Raw genomic sequence first — 23,347 nt, forward strand, 5'->3', positions numbered from 1 at the left:
GGTCTGCCTATGGAGGTGCTGCCTAATACTACAGGGTCTGCCTATAGGGGTGCTGCCTTATACTACAGGGTCTGCCTATGAGGGGGCTGCCTTATACTAGAGTCTGCCTATGGGGTGCTGCCTTATACTACAGGGTTTGCCTATGGGGGTACTGCCTTATACCACAGGGTCTGCCTATGGGGGTGCTGCCTTATACTACAGGGTCTGCCTATGGGGGTGCTGACTTATACTACAGGGTCTGCCTATGGGGGTGCTGCCTTATACTACAGGGTCTGCCTATGGGGGTGCTGCCTTGTGCTACAGGGTCTGCCTATGGGGGTGCTGCTTTGTTCTATAGGGGCTGCCTATGGGGGTGCTGCCTTGTGCTATAGGGGCTGCCTATGGGAGTGCTGCCTTGTGCTATAGGGTCTGTCTATGGGGGTGCTGCCTTGTGCTGTAGGGTCTGCCTATGGGGGTATTGCGTTGTGCTATAGGGTCTGCCTATGGGGGCTGCCTTATGCTATAGAGTCTGCCTATGGGTACTGCCTTGTGCTATAGAGTCTGCCTATGGGGGGTGCATTATACTATATTTAGGACGATCTGGTGCATTACACAATATGGAGGCTATGTAGGAGGCCATCATACTGTGTGGAGTACATTGAGGGGGTCATCGTACAGTGTGGGGATTACAGTGAAGGGGCCATCATACAGTGTTGGAACCATCAAACAGTTTGGGGGCTACTAAGAGGTCAGTATACTGTGTGGGCGGTACTATACAGTGAGGGGGCATTATACTGTGTATAAGAGAGCATCATACTATGTATAGGGGAGCTGTACAGGGGGAGACTCGGGACATTATTAAATGTAAAGTGGGCATTTATTGTTATAGGGGAACTCAGGTTACTGTTACTATCAAAGGGGCACAAAGGGCATTATTTCTTTATAGGGAGCAAAATATGGGCACTGTTTTCTAGGGCACTTGCACCCGGCATTACTATATTATAGAGGGTTGCTTCAGAATTTAGAAGGCACAGAGAACCACACAGCAGGTGCAGTAATAGGGTCACATACGGCAGCAGCGGCCCAGTATTGGGGAATCAGCAGGAGGAGGAGTTTGTGCTAGTTGGAAATAGATGGTGATGGGGCTGGAATATGAGAAGTGAAACGCGTCTTTGTTGTATTCTCTGCAGCCAAGTCCTGGCTGGAAGACGTTGTGTCAGTCTGGGCCGGACGGAAAAGATGGGAAAAGTGAACGACTCCATCAGAAAGAATGTCAGTAGTAACTCATTATCTGTAACTGTGCTGTGATCTCTTATATGTTCTGTAGGACTGGTATCTACCACTGACCTTATGGCGGTAATATCCATGTTGGTCGTTATATAGAGATTATCTTCAGTAACATCGCGGTCATCTGCTGAGGTTCTCCTCCACTATTAGGGAGCATCACTCAGTTGTAATCAAGGTTACCTGGTTAGGAGCCCACTCAGAAGATTCACCCCCCTGAACCAAAACCCTAGCTACGCCTCTGTGCTAGACATAATCTAGCCATACTTTCCTATGTACTGAATAATCCAGGCATCAGCCATTATGTCGTTTCCAAGATTTACACCTGTGTGAAATGATTTCACTTTGAGAGCCAGAAAGTGAATTATGGTGGGTGTACACTAGCCAATGGCGGCATTTAAACAATGATCAATCGGTTACATGTTTGCCCAACAGGCGGTTATTTTAATAGCTTTATTAGACATGCTGACAACACTTAAAATGTGCACAGAACTATTGGTAATAGATAATTCTGTGTGCATAGACCATCATTGTTCTTGTCATCACATGTTTGCATAGCATGATGTGCTGCCAAAAAAAAACAACAACTTTTAAGCAAGCTTAAAAATCAGTTCACGCCTAAAACCGAGTGTGGGTCATTCCATATCAAGTGATCCAAATATGAATATTTTTTTTACCTTACGTCTTTAGATTTTTTTTATTTTTTGTTTTTATGAAGTACAACTTTAGTTAATTACAAATTAAAAGTTCAGAATTTTTTTCTTCATCAGTTAATTTTTTACAGATTTTTAAAGTTTTGAAAAAGCGCGGATTTTGGCCTGGTATGGCTTTACATTTTTTATCATATCTCGGGCTAGAATTAAGATATAGAGGTGGGAGAGGCATCATTTTTCTCAGAATGGTACCGGCTTTCATTTGATATGTCACAAGACTATGTTTCTTTATATTTTGTTTTGGAGAAATCAAATTAAAAATTTTGATGCGCAATTCTGGAAAAAACGTATGTTTTAAAATTGTGAAAACATGCATGTGTGTTACTTGTGTCCTTGTTTATATTTGTACAGGGATTCAACTTGGGATCTATCAAATTTGTATTTTTTTTTTAAGCCTTGAATCATCTGATTTTATGTTTGTGTGAGTTTCTTCCTTTTTTCCTTTCAAATTACAACTTATTGCATTCAACATTTATATGTAACAATAAAGAAACGCAAAAAACAACTACCAAAGTGCCAGAATAAATACATCTTAATCATCATAACACAACTTGCTCAGCATTTTCAACCTGAATTCATTGAACAAGCCAAAAGATAAAAGGTGATCACATCCTCAAGTGTGGTTTTCTAAATACAGTCTGATCCTAATTATATGTTAAAAACCAGATTAAAAGAACCAATATTTCTACCACCTATTTATACATGGAACAATTTTTTTTCTACTATATCACTAAACATGTAATTTCTGAAGTGTTTAAGAAGAATAGTCCAGTAGTTAAATCCTCGTACTATAAAATATGAACTAATCAATCAATTAATAGTAGGTTGTTACACTGGCCTTCTATCATCAATGTGTCCCTTCTAGTGTGAAATGTCATCTTGTCCATAAGCGCTTACTAGCAATGGCCGTTTCCTTCTGTGTCAGAGTATGTGCAGCTGTCATGGTGCTCGGCTCCACCTGAGTTATATCTGATTTTTGTTCACTTTTAAAATGTCTGGTTTTCTTGGATACACAAAGGACGGCGCTGGACCAGAAGGTGCAGAAAAGTCCTTTCAACGTCTTCATTTTCACAATCTTTGGAGAGTCCAGTAGCCGCCAGCACCGATCATATTCACAGGTCACATAGCCAGTTGTGTCATCCATTGCCGATCTTGTGCCGCCTTCTACCACGTCATGGACGTCACTGTCTTTATTTCCACTCCATGTGATGACAGTCTGGTATTGCTGAGTCCCTGTGATGGGTTCTACTTCCTGTAACCGATGTTATAACAAACTCTCCTCCTCTTCGTAGACCTGGTTTGTACAATACATGAACTGGATGTTAAGAGTATTTTTCTCCCTCCATTTGAGGAGTTGCCTGGGTGATAAGATTTGGTGTGAATACGGCCTCTGGAGGCCCGAGCTGCCGGCCTGTCATCTGCTCTGCAGTCACCGTCTACCCCTGGTCATCCTCAGCCCCAACACTAAATCTAGACCCCACACTGTTAGACCACAGGCTGAACAGATCTGAAATCAAGATTTTTGAACTGACACTGTAATAGTTTTATTTTTTAAAATATGATCCCATCACGATCCCAGCTTGTATTTTGGTATAGATGTGGCTAGGAGCATAGCAGGCACATGTGCAGCTTTTGAAATTTTTAAATTAAACGTTTTTTTCGGAAATGCATTTTAAAGTTTTACGCTTGCGTTCGCATAGGTAAAATATTATCAAAGATACTCTTGTGACATATCTGGTGAAAGCCTGTACAGTTCTGAGTAGAATGGTGTTTATTTTGTTTCTCTATCTCTTTTCTAGCCTGAGTTATGGGGAGAAATGTAAAGGCAGGCAACACCGAAATTCGAACTTTTTCCGAACTTTAAAAATCAATTAAAAAAAATATATATATATCTAGAATTTTTTCTTCTTCACATTTTGCATTCTCTGACACACTATTACCAAATAACAAAATCTCAAAAGAATTAAAAATATAGTGGTAAAAATCATTGGTTCACTTGACATGGAATGACCCGTGTTTTGCTGAGGGTTCCTAGCAATACTCATTCTTGATAATCAGCCAGTAAATGCACCCTTATTCTCTTCTAAGGTCTAAGTTAAAGGGAGAACATAGGAAAACTCTGTCAAAATGTAGGCTAGGTTGTTGTGTGTGGTGGCAATGATTTCATGTTCCTGCATGAGAGATACAGCCACACTGCATTACTTTTTCTTATCATCATTAAATCTTGCCATTGACTTATGGTTTTGACATGTTTGGTAATTCATCATTAAATCTTGTAGCTATACAATGTCTGTGCAATCATACAATAAAGCCAAAGCTATAAAGATACTGTAATACCATCAAATAAAAAACTATATAAGATGCTTTCAATCACAAAAATAATAATACATTCTACAATTTCTTACGGATTCATATTGAAAATTACCAGTCAAAAAACCTGGAGTAATTTTAAGTAATTTGCATAACAGATTTTCAGAAACAACCATATTGTTATATCAACTACTAAACTAAGGGCAGATTATATTATTGTCCATGTTAATACCATTCACTATTAATCTTTTAACCAGAATTTTCTCTTCAATCTTTTTCTAAACACATCATCTTAACATGGTAATACAGATACAAGGCTCACATATGTTAAGACAGCGCAGGCGCCCCAGCACAAGTCCCCTTCCACCTCTCGGCAGGGACGCTGGCATGTTCACTTACACTCCAGCTCTGCTTCGCTCTCTGCAATGTCTGTTTCCTGCCAGGACCTGCACATGGCATGCAGGTCTCCTGGGAGTGTACATAGGGCGCGGGCATGCGCTGCCTGCTTTTTAAAGTGGCAGCACGCTTGCTTCTGAAAATGACCCCAGCCAATGGCTAGGAGACATCCGGTATTTCAGGCACCCTCCTCTATGGGGAGGTGCCTTAGAAACACTAGTCCATTATTGTTTTACATATCTATCTAAGTTGTAAGGTCCCTGTACCCATGCTTCATGATCCTGTTCACCCTGTCTGTACCTGATCCTGCCCTTCCTCCAGATCCTGATCCTGTACATCCTGTCTGAACCTTCTCTTGATCCCATCTTGCCTATACCATGTCCTCATCCTGACCCAACTGGTCTGCATGTGTTACTGCCTCCCTCATTTGTCCAGTCTGAACCAGCTCCTATGTTCCTGCACCTGTCTGTCCTGTGTTACTGTAACCTGCCCTGTCAGTTTCTGTGTTCCAGTTCCCGTCCTGTCAACTAGCCGTGCAGTATACAATCTCCTGATATCCAGTTCCTGGCCATTCTGACTCTCCAAGTCCATCCCTGCTATCCTATACCCTTCAGGAGCTCAGTTGCTGCGTCTCAGGAGTCTGTACTGAAGTGGTACTTGGCATCCCCCTGGGTCCAAGTCTAACCATACCATCAGGGTCTCTAGTGAAGAACCAGGTGGTCATGTAGTTACCCCCACCAGGCTATCTCTGGACCGTGACACAGTGGTTCCACAACCACTTGCGTAACAACATACAAGCTCATTATACGTTACCATAGCCCAGAAATCTCATTCTATTTTGCATAAAACTTGCTTTTTCTAGAAAAATAGAATTACAGTTGTATGGCTATAAGAAATCGACATTACTGCAGCAGAATAAATAATTCTGACAATGGCATGCTACATCGATAATCTTTTTAATTGACAATTGTATGGCTTATAAACATATACTGTACATGGTCTGCAAATTTAATAATGGAACGGTGTCCCCATCTGAATCTATGCATAATTAATAGCCTTCTATTCCATCTGCCCATTTTTTTTTTTTACATTTCTAGCAGATACTGAAAGGAAAATATGATGCAAGTTTTGATAGCACTGCAGTCATAGCACTACTGTTTTGCCTATTTTTTATTTCCTAATTTTATTTTCAGAAATAAGTCAGTTATTAGTCACCTGATTTGTGATAAGGATTTACTAATTTAATTTTACCAAATTATTACATTTACTAATTTACTACTGTAAGTACAGTATTTATTGGACTGTATGCAAGAGTCTATGTATTAAAAATTCTTAGTCATAAAAAATGTTCCTATGTGCACTGAAGTTTTTTTATTTGCCATTTTATTTTTGTGCTAAGTTTTTTGTACATTACATTTTTACACTGAAATATGTGTCACTTTATAAATTGCTTTATTTTATGACTTTGAATGTAGCAGTGAAGTATTCTGCACTTATCCATTACATATACTGTTCATCAAAAACTAAAAGAACACTCTTTAAACCTTTGTCAGTATGATGGTAGCCTGTAGGTATTTTCAACTGTGTGCCTGGATCTTTCCCAGTACATGGCAAATGTATGGGGAAAAGCAGTGTGAAACTAGAACAATTGCAGATGAAATAGATATCCTTTCTTCTATTCAGTCAGTAGCTGCTCATGAACAGTAAAACATTTCCTACACCAACAATAATTATTCAGTGGCAGAGTGAACACCATGGTGTTACATTGGTTAGCACTGTTTCCATAGAATGTGTCATACTCTTTTTTTTTTTTACTAAGGAACCCAAAATTATATTAGTATAATACCAAATAATTTTTAGAAAAATAGACCACTCCAATAAAATTGGTTATAAAGACTAAAATTATTACTATTTTGATAGTCAAAAGATAGACTGAAGAATAGTTTAAATAATAATAATAATCTTTATTTATATAGTGCCAACATATTCTGCAGCGCTTTACAGCTTAACAGTTTCAACACACAACAGTCATAAGTAACAATGTTAGCAATACAATAATTAAAGCAACATAAGACGACCCTGCTCGTGAGAGCTTACAATCTACAATTTAAAAAAGTTACAGTTTAAAAAAATGTTTATTCACATACTCATAAATATATAACCCTTAAAAGAGATATTCTTTAGCGGTGGTTAAACTAACATTTTACAGAATGGAATTTCAAAGGGTTATTCTCAAATTGTATCTTGAGCAGCACACAGCTCTGCAGTTTCCTCACTTTATGGATGCTGAAGGGGCAGGCTTTCTTCACTGAATGACAGTTCTGGTCAGTGGTTTCTCCTGCTTTTGTGACACATTAACAGTCTGTCATTGTTCTGAAGTGTACACTATATTTACCATATAGAGATAACAGGGCCTTTTAACAATCAAGGGTTGAGGAAAGTGAGAGCTGTAAATAGGAGAACTGCCCTGGAATCTGCCATTGGTGGAGGTTGGGGGATTGTGACTATGCAAGACTAATAAGAGCAGCTTGGTCATGATCTGAGAGGAAGTGGGAAGGAGGTGAGCAGCTAATTGATATATAGAAATAATTGGGCTGGAGAAATCTTACAGGAATCTCAGGACTTAAAGGGGTATTCCTAATAATATTATTATTATTATTTGTATTATTATTAATAATAGCAAATACGGTACCTCCAATTAAAAATGCAGCATAATTCTCCTGATTTGCTATCTCTCTTTCCCCATTTAGAGCATTGTAGTAGCTTAGGTATCCATGGTTACGACCACTCATATAGTGACAGTTAGATGTTAGTGGTCATAACTATGGAAACCTATGCTACTGCAATGCTCTACATGGGTTAAGAGACATAGCGAATCAGGAGATCTATCCTACACTTCTAATTGGAAGTATTTGCTAATATTATTACTATTACATCTACTACATATTGGGATAGGATCTTAGAGGTTGGAATACCCCTTTAATTCTTCAGCCTGGAATGTAACTACTGCGCATAATCTGCCAGGCACTAGTCATCGATCTCCTTGGAAACAAGCTGTATACTATGTGAGATAAAAGCTCTCACAGCAGGAGAGTTTGCTAAAAAAACAAAAAACAAAAGAGGGGACAGAGCTTCATGTTGTACTAGGTCGAAAACAATTAAGTTAAGGCACACAGTGAAATGCTCAATTTGAACTTTAACTACATTTGAGGGCATTCTTTGTAATGCCACTAATAGATACAAGTTACTCAACAGACTGGAATCCTTCTGTATTTTTAAACTACAGAGTCTTTTCTCTGACAGTCTAAATGAGGTCATATTATTGCTATATTATTGCTATACAATATACATATTCACAGATTACATACATAGGTTCAGTCATCAACATTTGGATCATAATTGTGGATAATAAATGTGTTTATAAATAATAGAGTAACCAATCCAAAGGACCTCATTTTATTATTTTATCAAATTATATTATTCTTTTAAGCAGCGCACTTTACATGCGTTTTAAGCACAAGACACTTGTGTTATCAAGTTATCAATGTTCGTGGTCTGGTGCCATTTGGACCTAGGAGAAGTTTTGATTCGAGTGTCTGTCCATAGTAGTTGATAGTGATGTTTTACACATGACCATTACTAGACCAGCTCCTGCCTATTGCAACAGGGCAGCTGGAAGGTAATCACAGCATGGGTCTGCTTGGCATCTAGGTACACACATGTGCATTGTCTATTTATCTATTTATATTTTTATAGCTAAATTATTATGTTTATTATTTTTATGTTATCCATTTTACCCCAGCAATTTTTAAGGAAAGAGGATTTTAGCATGTATTGTTTGGAGATTTTTACTATCTTTTTTAGCCTGACGAAGACCTCGTGCTATGGTTGAAAAGCGTTGCTCAGTGTAATTGCTCATAGTAAAGCGTTTATTTTTTCATCATCTCTTTGTACATTGAATACACTGTCACCAACGGGACTAAATGAGCAACTGACCTATAATTGCTTCATTTAAATACATTTATAGATCATGACAAAAACTTAACAGATACTAGAACAGTTTTGTGAAACTTCTGCCATATGGGTGTGGTTCCAATATAGAGGGCCGCTATTATATTTCAAGGTGCCTTTGTTAGCATCCTCATCATGGGCACGTTTAGCCAGATACGAATCATACCATTAACACAAATATATTACATAGTTCCCAGATATACATTAGCCTTAGATAACATTTGGAAATCGCTGCTGATACTCCGGACATGAATTTGATCTGACCAATTAGCAAGTACACAGATATGCATAATGTCTTAGTTAAGTTTGACACCAGCATATCACATAACATTGGCAGCTACACTTACCCATGCATAGAGGACATGTGACATCATTCAACAGGCGGGTAGACACATGCGCGAGAATACGATTGACATATTATAGAGAGCAACCAACTGTGCTTGTGCACAAACTATTGACCCGGGACACTATTGGGCCGTTCCACAGACGCATGCGCAAAACAGTAACAAAGACCTGTAGTGCCTGCTCTAACATCTTATTCTCCTTTTGCGCAGATGCGGGAGCATTCGTTATACTGCACGCATGCGCAGAGAGAACGGGAGACATGGGAGATGCATCCGTAGTTTCCCCTAGGGGTCACCAACTTAATAATGTCATCAGTTAGGGCTTATTTATACCTGGGATCTCCGAAGGTTTTACACCATTCCCATCCTCACACTTAAATGGATATCTGATATTAATCTCCATGAGCCTCCTGAAGAACCTATATCTAGAGGGAAAAACGCGTTTTGGCACAATGTGTGACCAGATAAGTACACCTTTTCTGACTCTCTTTCATCCATATTTTATATTGCTGATCACTTCTGCCTTTGCCCCTATTATTATCATGGGACATTAACATAACATATTGAGGGATTACCTGGGACAGGCACTGATAAGCTTAAGTCACAAGGGGTGACTTGTAGTTAATGGGTGCTGTGGCTAAAGCTATCATGTGAGATTGGTCACAAATTGCAGTCTCTTTAGTGTGTATTTTTATTTCTCTTTTGACCCATTATAGGGACATTTGTGTTTGAAGTCTATCTGTACATTCACCAATTGGATAAGACAGACCATATTGATTGATGTTTATAGGGTCACAATAGGACGTAACATCGATGAGGGACGGCACCAATTGTGCTTTATCCAGGGAGCCTACCTCTGCAGCTAGGCAGTGTCAACTTTCTAGGAATGACATTTAGAGCTTAAGAGGGTGAGAATCCTAAGTGGGATTCTATGTATCCTCTGTGATCTCAATAGCCTTTTTTCTTTATGTCTGTATGTTTGTCTTGGTATTTTATATACGATTAATAAAGTTTATTGATTTTAGCAGATACTTATGCTACATATCTCTTTGTACAATGCACTGTTGGTGAAAGAAGGATTCGTATATTCCACAACATTTTTTCAGCGTCCTTTTTTAGGTCAAGATTACCATATTGTGATCTTCCTGGACCTACAAATGTTCTTCACAGCAGGAGACTGACAGTAGTTAGAAAAAGCAAGTCAATTGCAAGCTTGCTTATTTTCATGTTGACTAACTAAAGCAATTTAATAACATGAGAATACACCATTAAGTGTATGGAAGGTCACCAGATGTTATACCAAGATGCATGGAGAATAGTCAGCCAGATTTTTCCCTACACCACTAACTTTACTTTAAATATTATCGAACCTAGAAATACTAGACATTTTTATTCTTGGTAACAAAATATATCATAATAATATCCATCTGTGATCTTACAGTTAACTTGGTCAACTGTAAGTAAAGTTTACTGGAGAAAAGCAACTGCTTAATAGGGTTTTTCAATTTTAGCAAAGTGGACCCTAGATGATTCCTGTAATGTAAAATAACAAAGCTGGAGTGTACACTGCCACCACTTCAGCCTGTATGTTTTGGTTGCAGCTGTGATGTGGCGTCATATCGACAACTCACATGACCGATGTAGCCAGTCATTGAGCTCAGTGGTACCGCTGATGTAGATGGCACAAGCCACTGTGCTCAGTGATTGGCTAAAGGTGATATGAGCTGTTGATGTGATGTCACTGCTACAGACAAAGCATAGAGAAGTGTCAGTATACTGTCTGGCATTGTTAGTTTACAATATACGAATCATTTAGGGTCCACTTTTCTAAACGTGGAAGACATCTTTAAATAAAAATCCATAATTCTTCTAATAATTGACATCTTTCAGTATTTGACTTGTCTCTTCATCTGATCATGCCAATGTGAAGAATACTACATGTTAGGTTAGGATACGGGTTGAACTAGATGGACTTGAAGTCTTCCTTCAGCCTTAAAAAATAACTATGTTACAATTCAGTACAGTCTTTAAGAGTAAGAAATGTATAACGCCGACTAAAAGAGAGGGGACAGGGGATAAGGATTCCCCATTCAAGACGGACCAAAAAGATTGGGTCTCATCAATCTATTATATGGTACCCACTTGTAGATATGTGATAAATGTATGATTTACTATTGTTCCCTTCTCCACACTTCTTTCATCAAAGATCCAATGTCAAGCCTTAAAATTAGTTCTTTAACCAAACAGCCAAATGTGAAATATATTACACTGTAGTTTCAAAAACTGCTTTACTTTCCTGCCAACTGTGGTAATAAGTGTACTGGTGCCATCACATACTTTAAGTATTCAGAATTTTATAATGGTCAAGACAATGCCACCGCAAGTCAAAATAATTGTAATGTTTTTCTAAAGCAATGATGAGTCTGAACTAATTCCTTATTTTTATTATACTACACGGATTTTCTCTTTAGGAGAACAGAGAGAGTAGCTCTTTTCTGAGCGTGGTAGATAAGTATTACTGTGACCATTAAAGGAAAAGCCACTCACCTACTGAGGTTGTACACATAGAGCACGTCTCCATATACCTTGTACCAAAAAACAAGTGGGTGCACCCAACCTGGTTGCTGTGGGAAAATCCTTCAGGGAGAGTTCCAACTGATTGGGGTAAGAAGATCCAGGTCACAGGCGATCCCACCTGGATCTTCTTACCTCCTTTTTTTTATTGACAGTTGTCCTAAACATTCTACAGTATTACTAAAGAGATTGTACCGCCTTGTTTTTGTTTCAAAATGTGCTCTAAAAATAACGATAGCCATATGCTCAACTACCAGTCTCCCACCGATCATTTGGTATTACTGCCATTCTCTTCTTCTATCTTCCAGCACAGTTGTCACTTGACTGCTGCAGCCAATCAGTAACCACAGCTATGGTACTTTGGTCACTGATTCACTGAAGTGGTCCCATGCAGACTGCCTCTTTAAAGAAAGAGAAGTGACCAGCATGGGAACCTAGAATTGGCATAGAAAAGTGGTAGGGTTTTGGTAAGACAGAATGTGGTTATTTTGGTAAGGTAGTAGGTAGGGCCTTTCTAAAATAAAAAAGAAGGGTGAATATCCCCTTTAAAGACTACCCCAAGATAGATGAAAAATGCATAATTAAAGGAGACCCTATTGATTAATTTTTTAAGGGCGCTGAGACAGCGCTATCACCGTCAGTTCTATACAGTTGAATAGAGAGCTAGTTAATATGCATGACCATGCACACTATCAGTCACGCACCTTAAGAATTGGCAAGTCCATTCTTGTGATAGGTGGGACTCCCAGTTGTGGGGTCATCTCATCAGGCAATCATAAATGTATTACCTGTCCTTTAAATATGATAAATGTTTTTCATGGGCCAACCCCACTTTTTATATGATTTTTTTAGGCATAATGAATCAAGACCTCAATAACATCTTTGTCATCATTGCTGTAAATTTACATTTGCTTTACCACATAGTCAATAATCAGAATTTGCCAATCTTACACAGAAGTGTCGAGTGAAGCCCTAGGCTCATTTTACTGTAGTCTTAACGTCTTTATGTCGCTTTTAGAAAGCCTTATGATGGTATTGAAAGGTACTGGTAGCGTGATACAATCTGCCATTTTTTTTCAGACTATATTCTATACTCCTACATGCCTGTGCAATTTTATTTCTCAATCTAATACAACACCAAAACATGAACAGGAAGTTGCAAACATGGATAAATAAATCAATAGTTTCATTAGATGACAAAAACAAAAGGATCAGTCATATCTTTTTGGAATATGTAGGGATCATAAATCTTAAACTTAACTGGTCCTAGATGGAAATTCACACATCCAGCCATTGTCAACCTGTCGAGTGTATGAAATTGAAGCAGTGGAGAAAATTGCGGTCAATAAAAATAAAGTTTATCAGTCCAGTGGGTTAACGGATGGCTGATGTGAATGCTGATCACATGGTTAATTCCTTTCCATTTTACAGGTCACTCAAGTGATAGTTGTATTCCAGAAGCTAACCTTTAAAACACAGTAGCACTTCGTCTCTTGCTGTGGTTTCCAAAACTGTTCAGCATCAAAAGGTTTCCATCTATTTCTAGCTGTATGTAATATAGCTGTATTTATGGCACTAAAAAACCCACCCAGATGAATATAATATTTCAATTCTTACGGTAGGAATCAGAATAAAAATGAAATTTGTACTTTTATGAAGAATCAGCACTTTTGATGAACATAATACATGAAGTGTTATACATAGTGATATAATTCATATGGTTCAACCACAAATGGGAAAGGTTATGAAGCAGGACAATAAATGTAAAATGATAGACGATAGTATTTCCTATTTGTTAAAGTATTTTCAATCTAATCTAGGGAAACCACTATAAATATGTGATTGTAAGATCATCTGTTCACACATCATGCTTAGAAAATAGACCAAAATAAGTATAAATGCGTAAAAAATACTAAATGTACCACGATGAGAGAAAGCATGAAACATTCAACATCCTATTGATTGATATTAGAAATGGAACACAAATCCTTACCTTTCCTGAGATAAATGCTAAAATAAGCAAATACAGCAACGACGTATCCACCCTATGCAGAACACTTGGCAACTAACTGTGAAAGCATAACCACCTTCCTATAGCTCACCGATGGAAAGCAGGCGAGATCATTCTTAACCTTTTCAGTTCTGAGGAATCTAGTTCACTAGATTGACTAGTTCAGTTCAGTTATGGCAGGCCTCATCACTGCTGCCTTCTCCTCTGCATTATGGCTGGCTACTGCCTTACTGGGTATCTTACAGTACCAATACCAGTTTGCAGCATGAAAGAAACTGAAGAGTCACTGGGACACCTCCCATGGCCAGTGTCATCCATCGGTTCAAGGATGATTTAGTGCACTTCTGTTTTACGTTCAATCCTCCTCCCTCTTTTCCCTGTGGGAGAAGAACCGGTACCAGCTACTTACCCCGTCTGCATTATTAATACACGTTAATGGCTCCATTACATCAAAATTGACCCTTTTTCCTCCTCTCCTTTATTGAATATGAAGCAAGATAAAAATATATATATATTTGGATCTGTCTTGTGATCTGCAATAAGAAACTGCTTCCCCCTTGCTGTATAGATTTGCCAGCCAATAAGAAATCAATGCGAGGCAGTAAACATCTGCATTAAAGCAGCAAGGCAGACAAAGGCTCCTCGCTGCTCTAGCTGCCACTGCACATATAGGATATTGTACAAGGCAAGATCCTATAAGGGTGGGGTGGAGGAAGCAGACTCTTTATTTAAAGATGCAGCAATGCAAGGATGGAGCGACACACATAGCAGCATGCAAGAGGCTGATAAGAAGTGAAACCGCTGATGCTCCGACTGGGAAATCAAGGAAAAAGGCGAGATAGACCGCTAGAATGGTGAATCCTTGCAGCAATTTGTTCTGACTCACACACACGGCTGATTCCCTGTCTGCTGAGATACTGACTGCAGTTCGCCTCGAGAAGCAAGACTGGGAATAAAGGATGTCGCTGAGGTTTCCTAAGGATGCTTTCTGTCCTTACCCCCCCCCCCCCCACCTTGTTATATCATTTTGGTTAAATTCAGGAATTCCCAAGGGGGGTGTTCAGACTTGGTAGGTATAGAGCAGTCAAGCACCATGTGTGTGAAGACCCACCATTTGAGATGCTGACCTATTTTTATCTGATCCCTATGTGGGTGTTGTGCAGGTACTACTGGGAAGGAGATGAACTGCATCTTTGCATTAACTCTTGCATGACCGGTTCCTGGAAGGACACAGATCTAGGCTTGATTGGGGATCTCAGGCATCAGCCATTGTGTGTTAATTTTTTTTTCCATCCGCTGCTTTGTTTTCTTTCATATGTTTGTTCGCCTGCCATTACACATGCACAAAGACTAATGTATGCACCAGCAGCCTGGGTTCTTGCCCTCACAATGTATAGCAGGCATGCCTCGTGCTGCAAAAGGGCTCATTATTCCACATGTATGATTACTAATTACAAGGCGATGTCTGCTGTCCTGTGTCACTGTGTAGGGATTGTAAGCCTTTGCATATTCTATAAGGTGTATGATGACCATACATTCTCATGAGAGACATCTGGGAGGGTCTCTGGGGGGTAATGCATTATTAGAATGTCACAGATTGCCAAGCATGCTGTCTGAGAGCAATGTTAACCTTTACATTGCCTTTTCAATTTAAGTGAAACACTTTCATGTATAACTACTATATATAGGAATGTGCGGACTTCGATATTTTGCTTTTATCTACACATTACTATTATTATTAAAGCATATTTAGTAATAATGTCATTTTTCATTAATTTGGACTTATTTCCATTTTTTTATTCTATAGTGTTGCATAGTTAATATGACTATTTTTATTATTACTATTCCGGTTTGAAAATGTGAATTTTTTTTTGTTATATGGTATGATGAGAATGTGAACTGTATGCACATATCCCACCAATAACCAGCACTTCTGTTTAATAATGAATGCTTCCCTTTTTTTTTGTCTACTGATCTTGCAGAATTAACCCTTTCAGCCCAAAGCACCTTGGGCTGCGTCTCGTCTCTATGGGATGAATGGGTCTTCTTTGTACGTCACTGCGATGCATGCAAGCAGGCCTCTTCTGCAGGGCTGCATACATACAGTACTCCTCGCTGTATGACCATCTATGCGGTTCTATCCGACCGAGTAGAAAGCTTTGATGATCATAAATTGGAAGCATCGCTGACAGAACCATCTTTGTCCCTCTTTCTGTCTAATTATTTATCCAGATTGAGCTTGACTACTGGAAAATTAGTTCTCTCCAGGAGGTAACAGAGCTGAAAGGGTTTGTTTTTTTTTCGTCTTGGAGGAAGAAAGACTAGCAAGAAAAACTTGCATTGTGTGTGTGCTTGCGTGTGTGTGTGTGTGTGCGTGTGTGTGCGTGTGTGTGCGTGTCTGTCATTCCTGTAAGGTGCACAGACCCTTTTGCTCAGCCTTCTGACACGAGCACTAGAGATGCGTGATCTGGTGCTAGTTTCAGGCTTCGCTCTGATATCATAAGGGATCCTGCACAGCAGGGGAGCAATTGAAAGCATATGCATTTGCCTGGCTTAGTGTCTGCAGAAGCGAGCACAGTGTCTGTCAGCACATTCAGCGCTCTATAGAAGAGGATCACAAATTGTATAGTAGGACTGCAATGTAATGACAACGACAAGGGGTTTGCCAACAAGGTACCCAAATGTCATACAGCACGATACATCACTGTTCATTAAGGTATATTTCAGTATTCACTCTTCACATTAATGCTTTGCCTTTTATAAGCATCTGCTTAGTATATGAACTATACGGATACATATATTGTGACATATATAATACTAAATAGAAATATTAGCACTAATAATATGAAGAAGTAAAGAACATATAATCTATTTTAACATTAAATTCTGCTGAACATGTGTCAGCCAGAAAAAGGAAGCTATGACTGATTATGTAAAGGCAATAACCAGCAATGGTTCATGTATATATCATAAAAGTGCTCATAAAAGCATAAACTGGAAATACAAATAATAGAAATATCTCTAGATTTACCTGTATTATAGAGCGTGAACAAAGCCCTGCTTTCCTCCCATTCCTAGTTTCTGCTCGGCAGGCCACACCCTATCAAGCATTTTGACATCACTGAAATTTTACATTAATATATGCTACGCATCAGTAATTGCAGGGAATACGATGCTCAATTTTTTAACAATTTTTTAACATATGACAAAAAAAACAAAAACAATAAGAAATAATGCCTGCTGTGTCTACTATTTTACATGTAAAATTTTAAAAAATCTGTTAACATATTTTTTCTTCTGTCATTTTCTTATCACATCTAATACTCTTTTTTTTTTTTAAGAAATTCATGTCTGTTTTTTTTTCCAACTGGAATTAATGAAACACTATGAGACTCTAGGAAATAATGTTAGATATTATATAACCAAATATTTACTGGTATTGCAAGTTTTTACTTCTTCCATTTAACATTTTTACAGTAACATTGTTACTAACAAGAATACTAAACATAGTAATATACAAAGAGCAACATTTTTAAACTACTTTTAAAAGTTTAAAAAAAAGTCCAAGATTTTGGAATTTTACAACGTTTTCTAACTATGAACCAAAAACGATCTCACAATCATATGGGTGATTTACAAAGTATTTATTATTTGGCCATTATATGGATCTCTAAATGTGATGTTTGCAGATTTTGAGCAGTTAACAGAAAAGTTTATATTATCTTCTCGTTCACATATTACTTCAAATGTATATTGTTTGCCTAGATATTGCATTGCATAACTACATCAGCTCCTGGAACTGATATTTCATTTGCCCGATGGGCTGTGATGTATTTATAATATTTAAACATATTTTAGTTGCTTAAAGATAAGTTAATTTAACAACATAAATTCAAGTACTTTTTTTTAGAAACCTTTGCAAAAAAATAGATTCAATTTGTTAAAACCACTTATTTTTTTACATTTTTAGTTAACTATTCATTTAAAACTTTTCTCATAATAAAAAAAAAAGATCCACAACAGGTACATTTAAAAGAGAATAATGTTTTAATGCTTTTCAAAAATGTTTTACATTTGTAGTAATAAAAAAGAAATAAAAGAAACATTAAGGAATATTGTTATATTGTTAGAAAGGAACTAATAGAATTTTTAAAAAACACTAAAAGAACTCGTACGACAATTTTGAAACAAAACTGATAAAAAGATCCAATAATTAAAGAACTAAAAGAAACATGTCTTGTTTTTATCAGTTATTCTCTCGAACTGTTATCTTGTAAAAGAACGGCACTATTATTCTGGTGTGATAAGTAACTAAGCAACCTGATATCTGTGGGTTTATATAGACCTTAAAAAATGTGAAAACGCATATTGTAAAATTGTTGTCAAGAATTCGTACCTAAAATGTCCACATTTTTTATATTAAACCCAGATTAAACTTTGCTAATGCAGTCAGTATCAAATCTAGGAACAGCCACTTGTTGTTTTGCTTTCTAGAAACAAAAGAACTGAATGTATTTTATATATATTTTTTAAGAATAACATTATGTAATAGGAATTGTTTCAGGATGAGCCTATGAAAGATTAGATGGCAATAGTTACACAGCTTTCCTCCATTCCACTATTTTCTGCCAGCACAACACACAGTTGAATACTGCAATGAGCCCCACCCTAGATGCTGCATGTATTTTTCACTGTGCTAAAGCAAAAAGGAGGAAAACTCTGTATCCGTCACGAATCGCCCATTAACTGCCTGGTGATTACATTTAGATATGTATTTTTTGTATCATATATTGAGGAAGGGATACCTGTTGGAAGCTGAACTTGTATAGATTGTTTTACATAAAAAGATCATTACTAGGTCAATTTCTCACTTTGAAATACATCAATATTTCTGCAATAACCTTCGCATTTCATTGCTGAAAGCCAAATGCAGATTTCTCATAGCCTGATCTAAAAAGTCTATATACATATATATTTTTTTGTGAGAATTAGACAATTATAAGAAATTGTAACATTTTTTAATTAATATTTTTTAATCTTTATGGGGAAAAAACATGAATTAAAATTTAAAGAGAAAGTGAATATATAAAACAATACATATACCATCAAGGAGAACACTATAAAACTACTTCTTCACACTAACAGAGATCAAGAAAGTCCTTGGTCCTTATAGATCTTGGGCATTTCTCCTTGCTATATGGCTATCATTGATTTAACGATCGAAGCCACATTTTGTATACAGTAATGGATAGGGTGGGATTTAATTATGGCCCTCATAATATACTCACTAAAGCAATGAATAGATATTTTTCTATGTTCAAACTATGATACAAATTCTGCACTTTTCCACCATGTTCTGTATGAAAGGGCCTCTATCCCGAATACTCAGATTACAGGTTGACCTGTTGCATTAAGCTTCCTCCAAGCTAGAAACCCTTAGCTCTAATAAGGCCCAAGCCTTCAAGGATGTTACATGCTTTTTCTTTTTACGTTTTTTCCAGTATTAGTTTAGGATCATTAAAATCACCTAATGCAAAACTGATTGACCATTAACAAGGATTCACTAAATTCCTTTGAGAAATCTTGAAGCATCTATGCTTACTTCCTAAGAAAGGCTTAAATAAAAAATCTACCAAAGCAACATAGTATGTACGTAGAAGTAATACTGTAGTCAAATATCCTGAGATTAATCACAATGTTTGTGGGTTATGTACCGTTTCTATAACTCCATTTTTTAGCTTCATTAAAGACTGATTGGAAAATAACAATTTCTCATAGTCAAATAGAGATACCTGTCGTCTGTAACATCTTGTATTTTTGTCCCCAGCCCTGCACTGCATTGCTCATTATGGGTCTGCCACACAGGTAGGTGAGGTTCAATACTGACGTCAAATGGAAGAACGTACGTTCAGTGGTAATAAATATCAGAATACAAATACATGTGAGATTTAGTAACAGTGACAAGCAGATCTCTGAATGACAAATCTACCTGGTGGAAATACTGTATCCACTTCAATAAAAACACACTATATAATCACCTATATGTCAAACTACGCATAACTGCAATGCGAGATCATAAATCCACAGCTATTATAGAATTCATTTGCTCCTGGACAGACCCCTCCTTCATGACGGGAGGACACAGAGATATATCATGCTCTACGTTGGATAGATAGGATTGCACAGATAGAGAGATAGCTAGATAGCTAGATAGATAGATAGATAGATAGATAGATAGATAGATAGATAGAATGATTTTTATGCATCGTGCACTTTCAGCTGTTACTAAATGTCGTATTTTTGGGGGATGGGACATAAGCATATACATTATATATATATATATATATATATATATATATATATATACATTCTGTATACATATATATGTGTGTGTATGTATATATACATATATAGTGTATGTACACACATATATATATTTGTGCTTTATGATGGTTCACGCCCAGAATACAGCACATGGTTAGCACTGCAAACAAGAAGAAGAAAATTAGCAAAGACCGAAGTGGCCATAGTTAAATCCTCGGGCACATGTCTTCAGTTGCTGCAGGTTCAATATGAACACATTCATGGAGTTGTGTGTTGTGTGTCCAGGCGGTTCTGTCAAATGGCGCAAACTACACATTTACCTTGATCTCTACCTTAATATCAAATCTATAAGGAAAAAAAACCATAAAGAAAGATTTCAGAAGAATAAAGAATCCTAAACTCTATCTATTTCTGAGTCTTCCACGTTTGAGCCTTGCCATGCCTATAACAGATGAGCACTAGGTATTGAAGGTGCTGGGTTAAACTGAAACGTCACAAGAAGAAAGAAAGAGCATATAAATATCTTATTTCTTGTTCTGTGAGAAAATAAAATGTACTGTATCCAAAAGCAGGCGTCTTGATTTCCTGGAGCATGTAGCACTAGGGAGTGGCTCATTATACCATATGTAGAAATTAGATACAATGATCAACTGATTATAAGTAATTCTCATCATTTATAAACTGAGCATCAACCATAATTCGATATATAATTCCTTTTTATGTTGAAAATGATAATCAGTTTCCCTGTTAGCCAAGTTGCAAAGTCATGCAGCCATCTTAGACCACCATATCTATACACCACTATGGCAGCCATATTGGACTCTCAAGAACTAGGTGTCTACGCATTTTTCATGCTCTTAGACTTTCCAATCACTTTGAAGGTCACGTAGGACTTTTACTGAAATGTAACAAAATTAGTTCAATCTCCACCATAGAAATCTAGGTTTATTATCTCCATCACGAAAATCTAGGGACATTTTATGCAACTCCCAAACCTTTAGCTTCCTGCTATAAACTGGCGAGAAACCTAAATAAGTCAATCCAATTTCTCATGTTAGCTTTCCACACTAGTATATATGACACGTCGATTGTTTACCGGATATGTTCATGTGTATATTCTGGAATGTTCTGTGTGACACCCTGCACCTAGTAACTGCTATGGACACGAGGGGGTGTCACTCTGCAAAATTCTCATGACAATTACACTGTACACCACCGTCACCATAAACCTGCACCAAGTAACAGTCAGCACCATGACAGCACTAAATAAGCTTTATCGCTACACATTATCATTACTTCTGCTCCTCCTTCATCCATGACAGGAACCTATGGAAAAAAATCTTTCTGATAGTCTATATCTTCTTACGTTCAATGTTGTAACCACAAATTAGCTTTTGATAATTGGGCCCTAAATCCATTTTATTGCAACTAGGTCGATAGAAATTTAGATGAAGACATTGTCTACATATATGCAAACAAGGCTACATTTGCATATGTATTAAATAATCCGTATGGAGCATGGACGTTTCTATGCCTCGGTTATATGAATATTCATTATGTTCTTGATAAAGGAATTTATGAGTGATTTTTATTGATTTTTTCTAAAAATAAAAATTGGTTAATATCTAAAAACCACCGATCTGTTCCTAGAATGCATAACCACAGCATCAGTATAAATATATACGGTCACCTTGGTGTATGTGCACTCCTTCCAGCTTTGTATGGACCATATATAATGTGACATGTGGGCAGCATGTATCTCCTGTAGGTTTAAGTGGTGGAGTACTGCTAGGTGAAAGTCACCCTCCCTGCCTACGCCTAACTTCATTTTACAGTCAGCAGACGTTTAGTCCAGACAGTGCTGCTGCCGCCACCACACGAGTGGGTCTTCTCCTATGTCTTCTACGGCACGCCCAGATCATCTACTACTCACTTCAACATCTCCCTAGCCTGCATTAGGAAGAACATGGTGTGGGAGCGTGACAGCTCTAGCACAAGCCCCTTCATCTGCCTTCACCAGACCCTCGCCTGCAGGGCAATATCTCAACATTCTCTATAAATGCACTTACACAGATCAGCATACACTATACAACCAAAGCCAAAATACATTAACATCCAAATCTCTATTAACGTCAATATTTTTACTAATTAAGTTGAAGAAGTTTAATATTGCAGCAAAATTTTTCATTTAGTTTGACGTTAATAAAACAAATCTGACAAAATAGAAATCTGTGTCACTAAATGACATTTCCTTTGATCATTAAACCCCCTCCCAACGCTTTTGTTTTCAGGAAGCATAAGATTATGCATCCAATTAATAAGCTAGAGGTGGGATCCAGATCCAGACTAAAAATATCTACAGTATTAGGGTGGGTACAACAGAATGTGACATAACAAAGAATTGCCTTGTAATGTGAAAAGTGCATTGCTGGATGACAGAGGTTAATCTAGAGATAATTGCCATCTCACAGCTGGGGGGGCTATGCTGCAAAGAAAGTAACAATAAGGGGGAATGCCATTGAAGAGGAGGAAAGACCGGGGGGCATCCGGCTGTGGGCTCACCTTGTGACTGCAGAGAAGAGCTTGACATGATGTTCAGGCAGAAGCTGTACAGAAGATGCAGGATCAGTCAGGACAAGGCAGGATGCTACTGCCCATGCACTTGCTACACCCAGGCACACAGAGCACCAGCAGCACGTGGGAGGGGGAATTTGTAAGACAGAGGACGCTGCCATCTTATAAGAATCGCAGGGGGGCTTGATGGGAGGAACCAAAGATGCTCTGGTATGTGCATCCATCCCACGGGAGGCGCCTCTTCCTACGTTGATGATGTGCATGGTGGTTTATTCCAAGACCCTGTGCGGATGGTGATTGGCACCCCGGTGTGGTGCTGAGCATTCTAGGGATGGGATCCTTAAGGCGTGGCGTCAGAAGATGCTGCCTGGGGAATGGCTGTGACCATAGATGCACTTTAGAACTACTCTGAGGAGAATCCCCTCATTCACACAAGGAAATGGAAGCTTTTCCCTCATTTCATTGACTTCAGCTCTTTATCTTTGCACATCTAGCTGCCTTCTAATATCGTACTAGTAACATAAGGCGACAGCCAGGAACATTGGAAGCGCTCACTAGCAGGGTCCTCTATTCTTCTGTACCAGGCTGTCATTCACTAAGTTCATGACATTCTTGTTTTTGTGTTTTGTTATGTACTTAGACCCTTACTAACCATAGCATCCTGGAAAAACAGGGATGTCAAATAAATATAATCATTTTGTCCATAAAGCTACCCTCTGTATTGTACGTAGCTGTGGAATATGATGGTGCTGTATATATACATATGATTAATAATAATATTTACAATAATTACTTCAGTTTTACATGTCAGGCTGGTGACACATTCT

At 37.9% G+C, this 23,347-nt stretch overlaps 1 long non-coding RNA gene across 1 annotated transcript in view; it reads right to left on the reverse strand.

Moving 5' to 3' along the window:
* Positions 1–22,619, reverse strand: part of LOC143781973 (uncharacterized) — a 152,059-nt gene extending 129,440 nt beyond the window's left edge. The window contains exon 1 of the long non-coding RNA XR_013216850.1: positions 22,509–22,619. This is a non-coding gene — a long non-coding RNA (uncharacterized LOC143781973). The remainder of the gene's footprint in view (positions 1–22,508) is intronic.
* Between the last annotated feature and the right edge of the window lie 728 nt (positions 22,620–23,347).

The sequence above is a fragment of the Ranitomeya variabilis genome, chromosome 6 (genome assembly GCF_051348905.1).
Source record: "Ranitomeya variabilis isolate aRanVar5 chromosome 6, aRanVar5.hap1, whole genome shotgun sequence".
NCBI lineage: Eukaryota > Metazoa > Chordata > Amphibia > Anura > Dendrobatidae > Ranitomeya > Ranitomeya variabilis.